The following is a 21,970-nucleotide window of genomic DNA, read 5'->3' as shown; positions in this document are numbered from 1 at the left end:
TATTCCTGTGTGTCTCCTTTTTTCCTTTACGTGTGGGTGGTACGCCGCTTATCCCCACACTGGTGATGTGCTAGGCTTTGCACGGTCTGCTTCTGTTATGCTATTTTATTTCACTGTAGAGTGTAGACGGTGAAATGTCCTGTGCTGAACGGTATACGGCAGATAAGCCACATATCCTGGGATTGTTATGCCACTGCTAGTACTAGTCAAAAAATGAAATTTTGTGTCCTAAAATACAAAGTGATGTTGGCTAAAAGACCAAGATTGGCTGAGTGTGCCAAGCATGGCATGGGGAAGAGAGAAGGAAAGGCGGGTGAGTTTACCTATAGTTAATCCATAGTGGGTGGTTTGTGTCCCTTTTGTGCGTTTAGAAACTGACCTGTCTTTGAAGGCCCTGACAATTGTGTCCATCTGTATGAACTCAATGTTCTTGAGATGCTTTTTTTCCAGTTCAGTGACAGGGCTGGACTGGGAGCGGCAACCAGCCCTGGCAGCTGCTTGACCAGCCCTTGGAGCAGGAGGGGGGACGGGTGCTAGCAAAAAGCACAGCTCTCTTTTTTCTTACAGGGGGGCGATATTGCAGCACTGTTGCAAACCGGCCCCAGTAAGAAAAGCAGCCACGGCGGCCACATAACCAGCCCCTACCCCTCCGGCCCACCGGGGAAGTGCCTGGTGCCCACTACGGCCAGTCTGGCCCTGTTCAGAGAAGACCTGTGTTGGCAGTTCTGGCTGAACTTTTCCTACTGGACCCGGACTAAGAATGATTTGAATATGGCTGGGTCTAATCTGAGGTTGCATAGTAGGCAAAAGAATGATGTATGGAATGCTACCCCATGCAATTGCCAGGGGTCAGACACATTGTACCATTCCTCCCATCATCTAAGTCGCCAACTGTATACCAACATGCAGGTCTTGGCTCGCTGTGCCACTGTAACCAAGCTACGCCTCACTGATGAGCCACATTTAGGGCGAAACCGATCTTGGGTTGCTTGTGCTCCGGTTCATAGCGGACCCGGCTCTGCAGTTCGGACTGGACTGTTTCTAATGGAGCAGGATCAAGATATTTGCATATGTCTTGGTCTAATCCTCTAATCTGAGGTGGCAGTGGTGGACAAACCCTGAGCGACATCAAGTGGTTGGATAATTTACAAGCATTCCTCCCATCACCTTGTGTGTGCATCCGTGCCTTCAACAGATCTACCCCCATTTCACACCGCACCTGTTCCCTGCCCGCTATATTTTAATTCCAACTCGTCTCGAGCCGCGAAGAGACCTCTCAAGGCTGCACGTGCCTTACAATTTCCTTACAATTGCAGCGGGCCTTCTTAGTTTTTTTGTTTCTAATTAGGTAGGTAGGCACAAGGCACTGCCTTTTGGGGCTGGCTCGGGGGCATGTCTAAAAAGTAGTCTGTAAGACCCATACTGTCCTCAGGTGGAGGCACATGTAAATGTATCATTAGTTGCTCAGCCAGCGATCACGCTGTGCCTTGCATCGGACTTACCCCGCCGCGAACGGCAGGCCTTTCTAAAGAGACAGCTAGTTAGGAAATCGGCCTCTACTGGAAATTAAAAGATAAAGATTGTTTACAAAAAAGTCAAAGATGCACAGGTCCGCAAACTGCGGCGCGGGCACCGGGCTGTGACTGACTCCGTCAAACGTGACAAATGCTTACACACCCAGCATAATGACAAACACCGACACTCGCTGATCAGAACCAGCAGGAGGGGCAATATCTGCTCCCTGGCACGCGCCGTGCCTTTCAGGAATACTAATAAGCACACATATACATTTTGGTTTTAGGGGCAATCGGGCAGCCTGGAATCAACCATCAACGAGCCAGTCAGAGGGAGGGGCGTGCATTGTACGGCTAAACCCTGGGGAGAATGCCAACAAAGGATATTTTCAGTACATCTTGAATCGCATGCCTGCATGGAGCCCTGGGCATTGTGACAGGAATGACATCCGGTGTTCGTAGGTGGAGGGTCTGGGGCCTTGATGCTTTTCCCTCCACCCCCGTCCCTGGGAAGAGATGGTACCGGCCGGGAGCGCTCTGGTGGTACCCAGATCGCTGTTACTCAGTGACAAGAGGAGAGGATGCTCGGCCGCGCCGGAGCCCAAGTTTGACGCGGATCACACTGCTCGCCGCTTGCCTTCTTCCAGCCTCGTTCCTGCCACCAGCCCGCGGCCCAGAGAGATCCGCGAGGATCGGCAGCGCCTCCCCCTTGAGACTGGTAAGCAGCGGGCGGACCTTCGCCCCGGGAGGGACACCACACTGAGCATCCCTTCTTACGAGCAGCCGGGGTCAGCGTACACCTGCACCTGCATGCCCAAGGGCACCTCCCCACCCCACAACAAAAATAGAATCTGTTTCCGCCCGTCGGTGCCTTTCTATTCTTTGACCCTGCACGACCAGGCTCGCTGTCTCCACAGCTGAAGCCTGCACACATAAGCAGCTCACAGCATCCAACAACTGGGTTCTGCTCTCCTAGCGCCGCGCGTCCACATCTGGACACTGCACCCACGCCCACCCGCTCCACCTCAACATCTGGGCACATTTCACCCAGCCCTGCCCATTCACATCTGGACATTGCACGCCCAGCCGCACCCCCTCCACACCTGTACGCATTGAGCCCAGCCGCTCACCTCCATATGAGTGGATACAATGCACCCAGCGGCGCACCTCCACATCTGGACATTGCCGCCAGCCACACCACCTCACACCTGCCCGTCCAGCCCCGTGGCCTCCAAATCTGGGCACTGCATGCAGAGACGCGCCACCTACACGTCTGGCCACTGCACGGCCAGACGCTTCGCCTCAACATCTGGACACTGCTCGACAGACGCAGCACCGCCACGACCACACCTGGACCGTGCACGTGTCAGGGCGGGCGGCGTGCTGGCAAAGGCAAATGGCCGAATTTCAGATGTTCAGTCTTTCGTTGTTTTGACAGGGCGGTGAGGTTTAAGCAGCAGAAAGATGACAAGCACCAGATTAAATGAATGCACGCGATGTGCCTTCGTAACTGAGGCTTCAGAGGTGCATACGCGCATTGTACTGGCACGTGCGAGTTTAGATATATCTAGCTCTAAGTATAGGGATACATTGTGTATGCATAAATGCGTTAAGGGTAAAATGATACATTGTGTGCACAAGGCCACGGGATAGATTCACTAATTGATATGTTACAAATACATGGATCGGTACAGTACTTCAGATCTACGTTGATATACGTTTTGACTACAGAGGTGCAATTTGATGCGTAACAAGCACTCCCAGGGATATATCATTAGTACAAAGATGCATCAAAGGTACCTTGGTGCATTTTATATTTTAGGTTATGAGTAGATTGTGCAGCGCCTTCTTCCATTAGTATTGCATCGTAGCGCCTTCTTGTTCTGATTGCCATCGTTGGTTGTGGCTGTTCGGTTGTGTTTAATTTTAGATGCTTAGTAGATATTTGTCAACATGGAAGTGACATGATTTGGGCTTTGCTGGTTTTCCTTGAGATGAGAGGTTGGTTGTCCACAGTGCATAATTTGAGCCGGTGGATGCTAATGGTGCCCACCGGAACTCATTTTTGAGGACCGCCAATTATTTGTCCAAATCAGACTTTGATACAGAGCAGGGGAGAGAAAACCACGAAAGGGAAAAGTAGGAGCAAAGAGAAGGCGCGAAAGCAGGGATGTTAGAGAACCTGTGTGAATTAAAGGGGCCTGCGCTGTCTGCCAGAAGGGTAAAGAGGCATCAGGTGGACCCAAGACGCGGCAGATTCGGTCCCCCGCACCCCACTTTCGATAGTGCCGGCTTCGGTCTTCTGAACAAAACCTCTGGCCCAGCAGTTATTATTTTGCAAATGTGATGCCCATAGTCGACCTAGGCGAGTTATTTATACTTTACTAATTATTGTTAGTAGTTTATTAAGTTTTGATTATGTGTTCACCGCTACGTCATGTGTATTTATGCCGTGCTGGTGGAAAGAAACGAGAATCAATATGTTATTGATAACAAATGTATTATTTAGCCTCCATTTATACTTTTATTACTAAAATGCAAAGGTTAAACCCCACGCTGTTACCGCAGTAAATGCTAACTGTGGCGAACTCAAAGGGACGCACTGAGTGCCTACTCTCCTAATGAGGTTATATTTATGGCCCATACTTATCTTACTTTCTGGGTAAATACTTTTATTACCTACTTACACGCATGGAAAGTAGCAATCCCTAAACCATATATGCAGGTATGTAGCAGCAAATGTGCTATTTATCACCCGAATCCAGGGAGGAAATGGGCGTCATGGCTCACTCGAGGTCACGGCTGTCAAGAACATGGCTCTTCCATGCAGTCAACAGTAACAATAAACAGCGGGGCTTATTTATGAGCCCTTGCGTCACATTTACACCATCGGTGCGTCACTTTGTGCGACACACTAGCGGCGTAAAAATGCACCATGTTGTGTCATATTTAGAAAGTGACGAATCTAGGTAGATGCGTCACTTTGTAAACTCCAGCACCACATTATACCTGCGCCAGGTATAATGTATGCACGGCGGGCGTTCTGAAGCAAGTAAGCCTCGTAGAAGTGATGCAGTGAAATCTACGAGATTTCACTGCGCCACTTCTAGGATGCGTCAATATCTTATGCCTGCCTCACAGCAGGCGTAAGTAAGACTGACACAGGCGCATTTAAAATGGGAGTTGCCTATGTGAAATAACCCATTGCTGGAGTTGTGTCACTTTTGTGACACACTCCAGCAATGCGTCATTTTTTTTGCGCCTACGCAGCAGTCAGAAAAACGGACGTATCTGTAACTCCTTGCGTCATGATGTGTCATACCATAAATATGGCGCATCCAGTATGTCGCAAGGAGGGCGCAATGAAAAGTGGCGCATCACTGTTCTCACGCAGCGATGCGTCACTTTTCGTAAATGAGGACCAGCATATTTAACTCGGCATATCTGCGTATATTCTTGTTGACATATATTATTTAATTAAAAGTATTTGGATGGCTATATTACTACATTATTAGTCCACAGAAACAGGCCTACAGATCATATATATATATATAAATGATTTGTAAATATTTAATATTTATTATGCACATTTATGAAATGTGAAAGGTCATTCGTTCTGTAATTATTGTAAAATAATGCATAGAATGAAGTAAGAATTTACCTTTCAAAGATGGCGTCTTTGTAAATACCAGACGCTTTTGTTCTTTCTTAATAGTTATTCCCGATTGGTAATGTTTTTAAACCGGTCTCACTCAGTGTGCAATGAACACAGAGGAAGGCATCACGCCGAAACGCGTTTGTTTTGCCGGCAATAAAGAAACTTGAAAAGCATCTCTGTGAGTGCAGCATCTTTTGATATAACGGAGGAGTTGTGAACGCGATATATATATATATATATATATATATATATATATATATATATATATATATATATATACAAAAAAGAAGGAGAGAACTCTGGGTAGTTCTCAAGTTTAGGTGGAAAGCAGCTCCTGTTAGAGCACTCTCAACACCAGCCAGCGACACTCTAGATTTGCTCACCTCAAATGTCTGTTTTTCTATCAAAGTCTTTAAGCATAGGATTAGCCCAGTTCTATCCACGCTGAGATATAATATATATATATATATATATATATATATATATATATATATATATATATATATATATATATATATATATATATATATATATATATATATACACAGTACCAGTTTTAATACATACATACATAAGTACTTGACAGGGACAAAGACAAATTGATGAGTTATGTTTACAAAAAGATAGACATGTTTACAGATGCATACAAAGATACGAAGATGCAGTCAGTAGCACAAAGAAATGATAAGATGTATAAATCTAGGCCTTCAGATACAAATGTGTGTGAAATGATAGTACCTTGCGTGCATTAGGTTGTAGAAGATACTCCCAACACACATAGGGCCCGATGTAGGTAGGGCTTTACCGATCGGTATCGGCCGAAAATACCGATTTTTGGCCCTTACCGATCGGTAAACAGCCATCGAGATGTAGGGAACCAAAACCAGAACGAATCGGATAGAAAACCGAATCGGAATGTGTACCGAACGTGAAAGGATCCGATACGTACATACCGAAAATCGGATATGTAACGAATCGGAAAAACACCGATTCGGTGACAAAGACCGAATCGGTCCATGTACCGAATCGTTAGTGACACCGAATCGGAAAATCACCGATTCGGTCCCACTACCGAATCGTTAGTGACACCGAATCGGGAATTCACCGATTCGGTCCCACTACCGATTCGTTAGTGACACCGAATCGGGAAATCACCGATTCGGTCCCACTACCGATTCGTTAGTGACACCGAATCGGGAAATCACCGATTCGGTCCATGTACCGATTCGGTAGAAATACCGATTCGGACATGAACCGAATCGGAAAACATGCCGATTCGTATGAATCTCCGATCGGGAAATTCCCCGATTCCAACAGTTGGGGAGATGTAGGGAGGCACAGAAACACCGAAATCGGCTCAAAATCGGTAGAATTCACTCGGTATTTACCATGGATTGCAATCAGGTGGTAACCAACTCCAACCCATATAAACAGTCCCAAAATGCATTGCAACTTGCAGGATGGCAGCTTTCTATGTCATTGCGAGGCGGCTACGGCTACAGCAGGAAGGACAGAGGGAATGGCTAAGAAATGAACAGGTCTACAGACAGAGGATAACCCTGTTCATGCTCACTGAGGCTGAGATCCTACAGAGATACAGGCTGGACTCTGACACCATACTTGAGCTCATCAGGGACCTTAAGCCATACTTGGACCACCACACCCCAAGGGCACACGCCATCCCTGCGCACGTCCAGGTGCTATGCAGCCTACACCTGGTAGCGTCTGGCAGCTATCAAAGTGGAGCAGCAGCAGCAGGAGGGGTGAGCCAGAGCAGCCTGTCAAGGTTCTTCCACACATTCCTTGACGCCATGATAGACAGGATGGCCCAATACATCTCATTCCCTGCAACCCACGCAGAACTGCTACAAACCAAAGCGGACTTCTACCAGATGGCACACTTTCCCCAAGTCATCGGTTGCATAGATGGCACGCATATTCCGATTTGCCCACCAGCGGACACCGAATACATATACCGCAATCGGAAATCGACACACACCATCAACGTGCAGGTGATCTGCAATGCCAAGTGCACCATCACAGACCTGGTAGCAAAATTTCCAGGGAGTACCCATGACTCCTATATATTCCAACAGAGCGGCATATATGCACGGCTGATGGCTGGCGATTTTGGAGAAGGATACCTCCTAGGTGAGACACATCATCAGACCCCCATAACACATGGTAGGTAGGTGTAATACATGTATGCATGTGTCTAATGTGACCCCTTTCTCTTCCAGGCGACAGTGCATATGCCCTCCGCTCATTCATACTCACCCCCTACCTCAACCCCTCCACACCCAGCCAAAGGAGGTATAACCGGGCCCACATACGCACCAGGGATGTTGTGGAACGGACCTTTGGCATCTGGAAAAGTAGATTCAGATGCCTGCACAAGAGTGGAGGTGCAAGGCAGTATACCCCCATCACCTGCTGCAAGATCATAGCTGTATGTGCAATGTTACACAACCTTGCGGTCAAGAAGGGCACTGAGGTGGAGTTGTCTGACTACGAGGACTATGACGACGACGAAGCTGTGCCACTGACACAGCCAGCTGGGGTGTGTACGCCATGTGATGGCAGATACAGACGTGAGGAGATCACTGAGAACTATTTCTGACTGAGTACAGATGCAAAGACAGCTAAATGTTGCTTGGAAAATAAAATTTTTAATAGTGATGCACCACAGTTACATCACTGAAGTGCATTAAAAAATGGAGTCTGTCAAAACAAATAAAGTCCAGGGTCCTGGTATGATCATCCCCCCTTGCCAGCCTATTTTTTGGCCCGCTTTCCAGACCCACTGGGGTGTCCCCCGGCCCCCTCCGAATGGCCTGCAGCATCAGCGGATCGCCTGGTGCTCCTCCTTGGCTCTGATGCAGCGCTGGCCGGGCTGCTGCGGCTGCTGCTGTCTCCAGCATCACCCAGGTCCAGGGCAGGATTGGAGGCGGCGTTTGAAATTAACATGGCCTCCATGGCCGTGGTGATTCTGGCCATCCCCCTGGTCAGCTCAGCCGTTTGCTGACTCTGCACCGACTCCTGATTTGCGCTTCGGATGCACAGCTGGGCGGTCGCCGATGCAAGGCGGGCCATGGCCCGGTTGAGCACCCGGGCATCCCTCCTGCGCGCAACCTCATGCTCCTCCTGCCTGGCAGAGGAGTGGGTGATGGCAGTGGTCAGCCTGCCCAACCCTGCTGCCACCTCCTTGTTGCTGTCCACAACAGCCTGGAACCCCTTCACCAACTCCCCCATCTGCAGGTTGTGCTGCAGGAGCTGGCGTTGGCAGGCCATGGTGGATCTGGCCTGTTGGCGCTGGATTTTGACCATCTGGCCCTCCAGGCCCAGGAACACACTGCCCTCCCGTGCTGGTGCAGCAGTGGTGGTGGTGGTGGTGGTGGCACGGCGTCTGGCACTGCTGCCTCCGGCCTGCTGAGTGGGCTGGGGTGCCACTGGTGGTGGTGTGGTGCTGGCCGGTCCCGGTGCCCCTGCTCCCAGGACAGGTAGGACGGGTGGCAAGGCCACGGTTGTGGCAGGAGCTGTTGTTGGCGGAATGGTCTGCCTTGTTGGGGAGTTGCATGGTGAAAATTGCAAGGGGGGTGAGCTGGGCAGTACTGGGGAGTGCACTGCCTGGAAATCAATCACCAGGACTCCCTCCATTCCAAGCCCTGTGGTGTCTCCTTCCTCATCCTCATCCTCCTCCTCCTGGCCAGGCTGGCTGGTGCTGGGCCCTGCCACTGCAGTAGTAGATGTCGAGGCTCCCTCTGGTGCCACAGTGGTGCTGCCTGATGGTGCCCCTAGGTACAAAGAAGCATTTGTAAACTGAGTGCCGATGTATTACAGGCAGTACAATTATGGCATTCCACATGTCCTTGCATCTCCTTACACCGTGTCACACTGTTTCCTGTCTTGTGATTCTGCACTGACATATCTGGCTAACTTCTGCTGACTACATGTACCATGATGCTTGTCTCTTGTATGTTGGTGGCAGTACAGTGCTGGTGTTTGCCTATGCATTGTGTCTAATGGGGAGGTGTCTGGTAGGGTGTGTCATGATGCGCATGCTTCTTACCTGTAGCTGTGGCCATCGCAGTGCTGTCCAGGGTCCCGATCCCTACGATGCTCGCCCTCTCGATGGTGCTGGAGACAATTTCCTCCAGCTCGGTGAGGGGTGGCGCCGGGTTCTGGCCTCCTCCGGTGTGTCCAGCCTGCCTCTGGATTTCGGCCAGCTTCCTCTTCGTGAGGCTGCGGAGGTCGTAGAACCTTTTCTTTAGTTCCTCAATGGACCTGGGGGTGACTCCAGCAGCATTGACCTTCTGTGCGATGTCGGTCCACAATCTCCTCTTCGTGCTGTCTGGCACATTGAGGGACAGCCTGCCAAAGAGCTGGCGGTGCACCCTCACCACCTCCTCAACCAGCACCTGCAGTTCTGTGGTGGTGAATTTGGGCTTCCTCTTTTGGGAGGACTTCTGGCTTCCTGCCTGATCTGCCATTCTGCTGTTGTTCAGTCTGCAACCTCCTTCTCCCACTGCTGCTAACTGTGTGTTGGGCTCAGGCAGGCTTTCCAGTAACTTCTAGAAACTTCTTAATTGTCTGCACCTGCCAGGGTTGCCACTCCCTGTTTGGGTGGGGGAGGGGGAGCCACCTCATTGGCTGAATCGCCTATTGCCGAATCGGCTTTTACCGATTCGGTATTAGCCGAATCGGTAAAATCCGATTCGGTATTATCCGAATCGGTAAAAGCCGAATCGGTTCATGCAATGCATTCCTATGGGCTTTTTCGCCATGGGTCTATGATTGCCGAATCGGTTTTTACCGAATCGGCTTTTACCGAATCGGTATTCGCCGATTCGGAACTATCCGATTCGATGAGAGCCGATTCGGTGTTTTCCGATTCGTTGTTGGCCAAATCGGTAATTTCCGATTCGGAACGAGCTGAATCGGAACGTACCGATTCTCATTACCGATGCCGACCGATTCGGTTTTCATTCGGTATTTTTTTCCTACATATCGTTTTCCGATTTCAGAATACCGATTCGGCCCGCCTCGGTATTTTGAAATCGGAAAATCGCGTTTACCTACATCGGGCCCTTACTGCTCACAGGACCTACCCAGCAGACCATGGTGCCTTTTGACCTGTTTTGTGTCTTTTTTTTGCCACATGTGCCATGGCATTCATTACCATCGCTGGCAATTGTTGGTGACTCTCGCTTGCTTATCGTCATTTATATGGGTGAACCTAGCCAAATGCAGTGTTATGGGATGTAGTCATTTGCGGTCCGTTGTTTTGTTGTTATGTTGGTGTCCACTTTTTTTGTATGACACCCCTTCACATTCATAAACCAGAAAACAGCTACTGAATTACAGCTGACACAAAAGAGTCACAGCAAAGAATAACTCCCACTCGATGTAGGTAATGCACAGCGCTGATGTGAAATGCAAGGATAAACCCCTTTATTCTACATTAATTCATAGGATTGTTTTGTGGGGGCTAGTCAAAATGCTTTGGAAAAAATAGAATTAGGAAGATAAAGTATTGGCAAACAAAGTAGAAAATTGTAATACAATACATGGTATCACAAAAAAAGTGCAAATAAATTGTGAAAAAAAAATGAATAAGTATTAAGGAACGGTATGGGAGAAGTTTATGGTTAAGTTTAGGCTACGTTTAAGAAACAGGATTCGTGCAAGGAATATGTATTGCGTGAGGGATGAAGTAAATCCTACTGTGGGAAAGATTAGAGTATGTTTGGGGTAAGAGTTTAGGCGTGGTAAGCAACTGGCTTATGGTTAGGTTAACTTAGGGGGTTGAAGTGGGGCTAGCGTGAGGGGACCGGGTTATGATTAACATCAGAGTTACTTATTTATGGCTTGGCATAATTGTTGAATTTTGTAGAAGTGACTGATGTAAGAAGAAAGTGCAGGAAAAGTTTGGCATGCAAGTGGGCAAAAGAGATATCCCCAAAAATAGAGTAGTGCTTAATTAATGGTTAATATCTTTGCATGTAAATTCACACATTTAATGGTAGAAATGTAACCGTTTGTATTTTCCATAAACATACTTGCTAATTTTATGTATACTTTACTACTTCTGCTTCTTTGTATTTACATTTTTTACACACAGTTGTCAAAAAATGAGAAGCATGGTTACCCGCACGTTTCAAAATGATAAATAATCCCTTGCTGAATAAAGTTTGTTGTCCACCTTCAATAAAGTGTTGGGTATCGTACTGTCATCTCGGAGTGGGAGTATCAACCAGAACTCCACCCCCGCCAGACCCAATGCTTAATTTGAGTCGGTGGTTACCAGTGGGGGCCATCAGACTTTTCCCCCGAGCAAGAGAGGAAAAAACAAGCAAAGTAGAAAGGCGGAAGAAGAGAAAGACATAAAACCCATCATAAAGGGAGAACGCAGAGAACTACAGGTGTGAGATATAGGCTCGGGAGTGTCTGTTAGGACTAGGCAGCCTTGGTAATGGGCGCTTCACATGGAATTGCACTGACCGCAGGTTTCTGAACAAAGTTTCAGGCACCAGCAATCATTTTTAAAAATAAATTATGCATGCCTGTGCCCAATGGTGTGAGACAGCCCACCTCTGCCTCAAGCGTAAAACAGGCATTTGCAATGCAATAGGTCTCGCATTTGCGATGCAATAGGTCTCACATTTACGCGAGTTTAAACTATTGGCATTGTAAATCACAATGCCTTTTATTTATCTGTTTTGCTAATTGACACATAAATAAAAGGCATTGTCATTTACAATGCTATTAGCTCAAACTCTTGTAAATACGAGACCTATTCAAAGAAGCGGCCACCATTGTCCCAGCTACTCCAAAAGTGAAAGCACGCATGTCGTGCTGAATGTTGCAGGAAGAGCCAAAAAGAGAATGATGTCTGGGGATTGATACACAGCAGTTATTTCAACTAGGGAAAAATATATATTATTCCCCTGCTTGGGAGCCTAGTCCCCAAGTGTAACTCATAAACAATGTACCCACTCACGGAGTCTTCCTCAATTCTTTCACATGTCTTTTTTATCTATTTTTTAATTAAATATATATATATTTTTGACACACCAAAAACATTGTACATACAAAACTCAATGATCCAATAAAAACTCCTAAACCTTCCCATACCCATCCATTTAGGCCCGGTTGCAATAAAATACATATCTGTAAGCAATCCGAGGGGAGGTAATCCTTTACACACACAGAAACAGAGGGAAACTCCTCCTCTATGCAGTCTATGTATTGTGTGTGTTGTCAGGTTTCTATATGCATATTTTAATTCAATAGACTCCTCCTCCTCTTCTGGTCGATGCGTTTCGGTCCACTGATTCGGGCCTCATCAGGACATTTTTAACACAACACAATCAAAACCCACCTACCAAATAATTATGCATACATTAAAACCATGTATACTCTGCCTTTATAGCAGTCAATCCCATGTTCTTGTTCTTACCATGCATGAGCCCATGCAAGTCTATTAAAAACTTCCAGGAGGAGGAGCTACGACAGCAAGCAAGATGGCCGCATAGTCTCCCGGCTCCGCTGACCTCCTTCTTACGCTCCAAGATCCTGTCACTTATCCTGCTTTCCTGCCCCGGATCCGTGTATGTGAACTAATCCGCACTCCGATGGTGTGCTCCCGGAGTTTTTCTGACATTGTGGAGCTGAGTAACGTCGAGGACCGATTTGTGGCCTAACCCAGTCTGGAAGCTGGGGTCTCGAGTGCTGGCTTAGCCGGGTCTGAGTTGAACAACAGCGGACTGCTGAGGGCGTTAGGGTCCGGTCTCTGGAACTTTCAAAAATTTTGGATTGCTTTGCTATCATCTGCAGCCGGGTGTTGTGTTGGAGGTGAGGAGACGAGTGACGCACTGTGCTGTGTCGCAGGGCTCCCTGATCAGGAGGCCCGGCACTTGCATCGCCGGCGCACCTTGGGTTGGAGTCTCGTCGCGCACTAATGCATGCTGACGGTTGGTCCCTCACGGCTCAGTCCTGCTCCTGCTGATCTTACCCCAGAGAAGGCGCCTCTCCGTGGGGATCATTATGCCTGAGGAAATATGGAACCGGGCGGAGCAGGCCCAAAGGGGCCCGTCATTGCGGGAGGTGCTGGCGGCCCTAGAGGCACTTCAGGCGACTGTGGCAGCTCAGACCTGCGGCCTGTTGTCGGCGGCAGATGGACTTAAAGGACTGAGACCGGATCCTGACTCGATGCCTGAGACCCGGCAGCCAGCTTGCCTTTTGATCGACGCCCCAGTGGTGCAATTAGACCCGGTGCTGGAAGCTGTGCCTGCCCCTACAGAAGTGGATCTACTTGAATGGGCTGTGATCGGTGACTTAACTAATTTTTTGGAATCCCCGGTTTTGCAGCTGTCGGAACATTCAACTGCTGTCCCGATCCTGGAACCTTTTAATTGGTACTGTGAACTGTTTTGAATTGTGTCGAACCCCCTCCCCAGTCTGTATATCAAGATGGCGGATATGATAAGGCCTGGCTTCGGAGACAGGGAGGGACATCGTCGGTACCAGCTGCTTACTTTGGGATCTACTGTTCTTTTTCCATCTACTGAACTATGTTCCGACCACTTCTGTGTATCTTTTGACATTTTGATGATGGGGCTTTATTCGTCTGAGGGACTCGGCGAATTCGATCGACGGGGCCAAGGCTGAGACTGTTGTTTGGGTTGTTCAATGTGGTCTTATCGGTAACGGGACTGCTTCATTAGCTTAATGGAGTCCGGGGCAAGGTTGGTGGTTCCCCCCGGGATGTTTTCACAGTTTGGACTATTCAGATGTGACAGTTTCGGGGGGACCCCTTTGTTAGGGCGGGGGGGAGAGACCGGGAGCACGTAGAAGATAGCCCTCCTCCATTTCCCCTCTTTGGGTGGGGTTTAATTTCTTTCTGCCTTTCTCTGGGTCTTTCAATATTTCGGGTCTCAGTTCTTGGGCGACAGGCACGCTGCTGGGGGTAGGCCGTAGTCATCTGCAGGGGTGCAGGGTGGGGGGTTGGGGGATGGGTGTTTTGTTTTTCGTTTTATTTCTATGGCCTTTTTTCTTCTTATCTTTCTTTGCCCTTTTCTTTTCTTCCTTTCCGGGTCAGTGTAATGGGTTCATTTTTATGACCATCTCTGCTGTTTCATATGTGCCTCAATTCTCGCGATGTTTCAGTGCTACTGGGCGGACATTCAGCTGGCGCGAACTGTATTTGTACGCTCGCTTATCATTAATAGTATGTTTTAACGCCGCTGACTTACACGAAGATGATTTAACTGTGGACATATGCTATTTCGCCCCCCCTTTTTTTCGCAACTTGAGATATTGTATGGCACCTGATCCTTCTATCTTATATTATAAAATGGAACCTTTTTATCCTGTTACCAACTTGATATGATTTACAACCAGTACGTATATTGGACGTGGCGAATCTGCTCCCCGGGATGCTGAGTCTGGGTTTTGATTGTTTTATTGCGTTGCAACTGCTTAGCGGCCGGCCCTGGGGGTTGTAGGCCCGTGTTTGTACTTGGTTGAAATGTCAACTAAAGGTTTTAAAAAAAAAACGTCCAATTTTAATTGTGACCACCACGATAAAAGGTCGGATGGATAATATGGCCAATCTGTACCTAATGCTTCGGCATGCTGTGGGTTCAAGGGAACCAGAACCACATTTACAAAGCACTCCAATCTTATGTGCAACTAGTCATACATTCAAGCGCCCTGTTCTATGCTGCAAGAAGACATGTTGTGCCTACAGTTGGAGAAACTCAGTAAAGAAAATAGTGCTTAAAGACTAAAAAAGACATAGGTGTAACAACCGCAGTAAAAGGGCCAGTCCTCATGGGATGTTACAAATGAAGAAAGGCGGTGCTAAGGAGGGACTAACAAGCCTATTAACAAATCAGAAGCCAGTATTTACGAAGGACAATGACAGAAGCCAATGAGAAATGTGGGCGGAGAATGGGCGGGGCTTCTATTCCATACTCCAGTAAAGCATGCCACAGAGCAGCGCATGCGCTGCCCAGGCTCAACCAAAAAAGTCATGTAACATGGCTGTGGTGTCAGGTGACCCCGCGTAGTTCACTTGCAAGCTTGGCAAGTTCAACCTTCTGCACCAACTTAATTAGATTTAACTGACATTTTAAGGTGAGCTGTACATAAACGTACATCTGTGTAATATACAGGGTGCAGGTGTGCCCATGAGGAGCACACCATAAAAGGAAGTAGAGCTTGTGCTTACAGCATAAACACACTTTTGAAGTGTGTTTTGGAAGGAGGGTGAGTAAGTAATATTCTTCACTCTCCTCATTTTACAGTTTAAAGGCGAAGCATAGCTATAGCACTCAAACATTTTTGCAAAGATTGCATCTTTCTGTCCTCCATGCCGTTACCCAATAACATAGAACATTTGTAAAGCACAGGAGTTTCTTGACGCTATCGATACTGATAAATACTTTATTTAAAAGAATAGTTCTTATAGAAATTCAAGACTTTAAGACATACTCAATGCACATAGAAATACAATGGGATGCAACACATGTAATTAGAAGGTCAACTAGTTACTGAGAGATAACAGATGTTTATTATTAGCCAGCACAATAGTTTTCATGTTACTGACCTTGAAAGGATGAAAGGCTCAGCGGACCTGAAGAGGCTTGAGCCTGTATCCCTGAGGCCAAACGCAGATCCCAAGAGAGAATGCATTAGACCTCTGAGCCACCAGAACCAGACGTGGCCCAATGTGCACAAGACCACAGTTCACTTTAGAGGTAGCCGCGTCTTTACTGGAAGGTGAAAGATATCCTTTTAGGCTGGTACTCTGTGAAAGGGGCGGGCTCCGAAATGCAGAGGCCATGAACGGCCAGGCAAAAGACAGCTGCCAGTCGGGATGTCCTAATTATTCCTATAAGTAGGCCTAGACTTGAAATTCAGCTCCATTCTCAGAGTTTGCAGAGTTTTTCCCACTCCTCGTAGCGCACAGAGTTCCAAAAAACTAGAGTTTTTCCCACGCTTTTGCTCGCCAACGATAAGTTGGCAAGCATGAGCCAACAGTGGTGGCCTGATGAAATGTCGCCACCCCAGATGGCAGTTAACACAGTTAAAAATCTGGGAGTGAAAATGGATGACATGCTATACATGAAAACTCAAGTTCAGACAGTGACTGGCACATGTTTTGGACTTTTAAAAATTATTACGAAATGTCTTTATCTATTACCAACGACACACAGAAAGCTAGTTGTGCAGCCCCTTATTACTTCCAGATTGGACTATGTTAATATCCTATATCTTGGCCTCCCGGATTGCTTACTGAACAGGCTTCAGATTGTTCAGAACTCAGCGGCCCGAGTGGTCCTGAAGTTAGGAGCCAGAGAACGGATTTCCCACCATTTGAAGAAAATATACTGGCTCCCAGTCCGGTGTAGAATTCTCTTCAAAGCCCTAACACTTGCCTTTAAAGCTCTGCATGGGCTGGGGGCACAGTACATCTGGAAAATAATTTTCTACTACATCCCACGCAGGTCGCTTAGATCAGCCCATCAATATCTGATCATGGCGCCAAGTTTCTGTAGAGCCCGCAGTGGAGGTCGGTCTTTCCATGTGCAAGTGGCCCGCGCTTGGAATATCCTGCCTTTATCCCTGAGACAGACCACTACCCTTCTGGAGTTTAGATAGCAGTTAAAAACCTGGATGTTTCAACAACTACCATAACTTATCACCTTAACTAATTTTGGCCTTGAAGCCTTTGCTCTTTGTCTTTTCTGTCATAGCGCCGGGACACGCTGTCGAGTAGCTTTACGCTCTATAAATCCTTGATTAACATAACATGAGCGAGGAAAATCTTAATCCAGATCCCCTTGTGGTGAGATTTCTCTACATGGGTGGGTGTGGATGGTTGCTACCCCTCACGTCGAGAAGCTTTCTGTTCGCTTTGAAGAAGCTGTCACTCGAGTTGAACATCTACTCGAGCAGCGGAAAGAAGCAGTGCCCTCTTGCGCTGCAGGTGGTGCCATTTGCGCTGATTTTACAGCATGGGTCAAACATCCAGCACTAAAAATCCACGCGGACCACGCAATGTAACCCTCTCTGCTACTTGCGGAACTCTAGGGCTGACTTTTTTGGTCACTTCGCAGAGATCCGCGCAGTGTAACTGTGAACTTTGCCCAGGCCTACCTACAACCCGTCTTTCTCGTCCCAGCCCTTGTTCCTTCTTACCCTTCCTTATGGGGGCTTCCAATGCTGCCAACTTTACCAGGACTCCTGATTGTTCTGTTGTGGGTTCTAGTTTGTTTGGAGTTTGTTACCTGGCAGGTGGGATTTTCTGACAGTGTTGGGTTATGGGGGTGGAAAGCAGGGCTCAGCTACAAATCTGAGAAATGGAAGCAGTCTTCTTAATTATGGACTAAAGGGTTATATGCCTCAGAGTGAGGACTTACCGCCTATAAGTAAGGACTGGGGCGATGAAGACAGAAGTGGTGGTAACAGACTTCTACACAAAGGATTAGGAAGGTGGTTGGGCCAACCTGATATGATGAAATGTAGTTTTCTGCTCTCACGCCTCTCAATCTGGAAATTCTGAAAATCCTTAATACGGTCTTGGAGCAGGTACGCTAATCAATCTTCAGTTATCTTTGGAAAGAGGGGATGTGTTCATATGATTATCTCCAACATTTTTACAATTCATATGATTTGGCAGTAGGAAAGCGCGGAAAGGACAGCAGTCCAGACCAAGCCCTTGGGTATGATCGTAGGTCCAGGAGGGCTGGTTCAAAGTCATATTTTCCAGGATTACCCAACTGTACAAATTGCACCTATTTACACAGGACATGTCAGTTAAATTTTTGATGAGTTAATAATATTAATAACTTCATTTTTTTAAAGGCTCTTTTTTACCCCAGTATTTGCGGTGCTTAAGCATAGTAAAAAGCAGGTGTTATTATTGCCCAATTTAATTTATGAACCACAGATGATGGAAGACTGAGTGGGTTTGGTCGAGACTAAATCTCATGACATGTAGGTCCAAGGAAGTAGTCAGAAAATTAAAATACTCCCCACTTTAAAATAAAGCTCTGATGTCACCAAGCAAGCGAAGCAGGCAGGCACGGCCCGTGCCGGGCGTTATACTGGGGCGGTGACGTCAGGCAGGGGAGGGTCAGGGTGGGGTGGTTGTAAAATGCGGGATATTGAACATTAGAGGTAAGTACTGAAAAAAAAGAAAAAAAACGAATTTCGTTGCCCACGCTGCATCACATTTGGCAATGCAGCGTGGGCAACGAAATTCGTTTTATTTATTTGTTTGGGTACTTACCTCTAATGGTCCATATCCCGCATTTTACAACCCCCACCCTGACCCTCCCCTGCCTGACGTCACCGCCCCAGTATAACGCCCGGCACGTTCAAGCATCTATCCATTCATCCTTTCAACCTTCCATCCACCCACTGATTTCTACTATTTAGCATTTACATTCTGTCACCCATCGGACATTTTTTCCACATCCCATACATTCATCCATCCATCCATCCATCCACTTTGCCAGCAATCCATCTATCCACCCTTCCTAGAATCCATCCATCCACTCTGTGATCCATCCGCCTTGCCATACATCCAGCCATCCACTCTGCCATCCATCCACTCTGTCATCCATCTTGCCATCCATCCATCCACTCTGCCATCCATCCACTCTATCATCCATTGGGATGCTGCTCGAGCGATTGCCAGTGGCTAAAACTAATTTAAGCATTTCATCCATCACATTGCTTTTACAATAAGCACAGAAGGGATCAACAAGGTGCTGTTTATGGCTGCGTAAGGTATTGGTGTGGTGTAGTATGTTGTGATTTGGTATGGTGTGTGGACTGGTGTGGTGAGATGCTGTGTTAAATTTTGGTGTGGTGGGCGACAGTGTGATGTGTTGTGAGGCAGTGTTGGATTTTGGTCCAGTGTGCTAAAGTGTGATGTGGTGCACTGTTGTGCTAAAGTGCATGTGGTAGGTTATTTTATGCAGTGTTAATGGATCTTGCTAAAGGGTACCGAATTTGGGGCATATTATCAAGAACGGCGTTAAAAATTATCGCCGCTTAAGGCGGCGATAATGGGCTTGATAATATGCCCTTGAGAATTCCAATAGAAGTCTATGTTCTGGTGTGAATATGGGCTTCTATTGGAATTCTCCAGGGCATATTATAAGCTCATTATCGCCGCTTTAGCAGCAGTTTTCTGTTGCTAAAGCAGCAATAATTTTAATGCCGTTCTTGATAATATGCCCCTTCAGACATATCCAGCTTAGTTACGACTGTGTGGTATTCAGTCAGGGGCAGAGAATGCTTAACTATGATTCCCTATGGGAGAGTCTGTAATAGAAATAGATCCCATGGCGATCTTTGAAGAAAAAATGTGTGACTCAGAGTGGGCGTAGGTGAAATTTTAATTGTGCCAACAAAAAAATGTGCATAATTTCTGAATTTCGGAATTAGTGATATTTATTAAAATTTCACATTGTGCAAGTTCATGTAATTTTTGTATGCGAGTCTCATTCGTACACAAAATGGTTTCTTGCAAGGCTTTTTTTTAATGCAAAGTGCGTTTTCGTGTGGAAAAAGCCAAGCAAAATAAAAGCTAGCAATATTTCCCTTTAGAAGCATTGTTTCCCAATTTCTAAAACTTTGTGAAAAAATAAGCCATTTCGTTTACCCCTAGTGCAGACCAGTTACTACACAAAGTCATTCTGTGCAGTAGCTAATCGGAGATCAGTTTTGATTGGTTGAGTGATAGCCAATCAGCACTACTGAAGGTCTGTTGACTAGCACTCAAGGCACGGCTGCATGCTCAGGCTGCTGGTCATTAATTGAGTAAGAATACATTTGAAATATTGGTATGCTGAAACACTGATATAATGGAAAAATACCAAGCCTGAAGAAGGCCCTTGCTTTGTGAATTACTAAGAATAAAGAGAGGGAGAGCTGTTTAGATGGAGCAAGTGATCCATTGATCCAGCGATTGACCAGTGCTGTGTTATAAATGTTGTGCAATATTCCTTGATTAATCTTGGTAGGCTTTATCTGTTCTGGGTTTTACAATCAGTTGTATCATTGTTTTACTGTGTATGTATAGTAGGTATTTGTTAAATGTCAGCTTTTGTGGTGTATAGCCTGAAAGTAAAGTGAGTTTAATCCTTCTAAAGAGCTTTCTCCAAGGGCTTAGCTTTTTGAGGGGGTTGGGGGCTGGGGGGAGGGGTTTGGGGTGTGACACCCCCGAATAAATGCTTTCTGGGCTTGAGAGTTGGGTCTGAGGATACTATGCCTTTGTTGGTTTTGTCATTGTCCTTATTTGAATATATGGTTTTAATTTTTGTATTATTATTTGTTTTAAATCAGGAATATAGACAGGGGCGCACCAAATGCAAATCAGTATCGAACCTCTTCCTCATGGGAACTGTGTATCCCAAACCTTGGTTGTCCCTCCACCGTTCAGCATACTGAGATTTGTTTGGGAAATTTATGATTTACGCCCTCCAAATCTCACTTACTAAGCTATGCCCCTGGCTTTCTTGTGTATTTTGTGTATGCATGTGTGTGTTGAAGGGCTCCACCATTTTCTATTGGGCTGGGTGGCCGTTGACCATAGCACAGCCTTTGCTCATCATTTTCCTGGCAAGCATAACTTTGATTACCACATAACTATGATGTGGAGTTGTGCATTTGATCACATGGTATTTTAAAGGTAATTTTATCTGAGTGGTTCTCGGATGTATGCAAGGGAGTGATGTTGAGTTGGCAGTGCTTCGCTAACTATGTGATGTGGATATGAGGTTTGCGTGGCGTTGTTGGGGTTCTGTCTAGCATGTTCTGTTTGAGAAAAGTGAACTACAAGTGTCATTGGAAATGTGTTGTGTAGTCAGTTTTATTTTGCGAAGTGTGCTTTTGGGTGCCTGACATACCCATTTATGACATATCAGAAGTCTGTTGGGCTACAAACTCTCCTAAATGTAAGACACACCACGGCTATCCAAAGAGTAAACCACAGACAGATCTCACCACAGATATCTGTCTGTGTTGGTGAAATCTGTTTATTCATTGGATGGCTGTTGTGTGGCTTGTATGTGGGGGTGTTTTTTAGCATTGGTATTGGATTGCAACATTTATATAGCACTTGCTACCCCCATAAGGGGCACTGAAGCGCTTACCTGCATGGGTAGCACACTGCACTATTTAGAGTGTTTGGTTGGAAGTGTGTTGTCTTTGTTTTGATCCTGAATGGGAAGTGTTTCTATGTTGTGTTTGAGGACCACGAGGGTGGTGTTATTGTGTTACATGTTGTAGCGCTAAGAAGTGTGATGGATGAAAACATATGAGAGAAAGGCGTGCCATTTGTATTTTTCAGTAAGCTGGCAGCTTTGAGTATCTCTGCAGAACCCTATTAGATATTTCTTATGCTCATAGTCCCCTTAGCTGGTTACTTTACTAGGTAGCCCGTTCTGAGATATTATGATTAAGTTTTATGGTCCTGATCAGGTATAGTTTAAAGGGAGAAGTGGTGGAGATCTGCTGGGATGGAGTTTGTTAATATCATCCCAAGTATGATTGCCGTTGTGAGATGTCAACAAGGGGGGGAACTGTTTCAAGGTGAGTGGTGCAAAAAGTCCCTGCCTCACTGCATATAAAGTTAAAAAAACAGGGAGGAAAGAGAAGTGTCCTAGGTCTAGGACTCAGTGGGGAAGAGCAAGTCTTGTCTCTTGTTGCCCTCACACACCCCGAAGGATGTCATGCTTCATCATCGGGCAATTGCTCCTCGTCGGCCCGGTGCTGC

The 21,970-nt window shown here is 46.6% G+C and overlaps 1 protein-coding gene across 1 annotated transcript in view; it reads left to right on the top strand.

The window, feature by feature from the left end:
- The first annotated feature begins 2,103 nt into the window (after window positions 1-2,103).
- Window positions 2,104-21,970, top strand: part of LOC147731726 (cAMP-dependent protein kinase inhibitor alpha-like) — a 390,144-nt gene continuing 370,277 nt past the window's right edge. The window contains exon 1 of the mRNA XM_086958795.1: window positions 2,104-2,232. The gene's annotated coding sequence lies outside the window, so the exon portion shown is untranslated. The remainder of the gene's footprint in view (window positions 2,233-21,970) is intronic.

This window comes from Lissotriton vulgaris, chromosome 2_1 (assembly GCF_964263255.1).
Source record: "Lissotriton vulgaris chromosome 2_1, aLisVul1.2, whole genome shotgun sequence".
NCBI classification, from domain to species: Eukaryota; Metazoa; Chordata; class Amphibia; order Caudata; family Salamandridae; genus Lissotriton; species Lissotriton vulgaris.
Note: the sequence above shows the minus strand (reverse complement) of the source record. Positions and strands in the feature narration are given on the sequence as shown.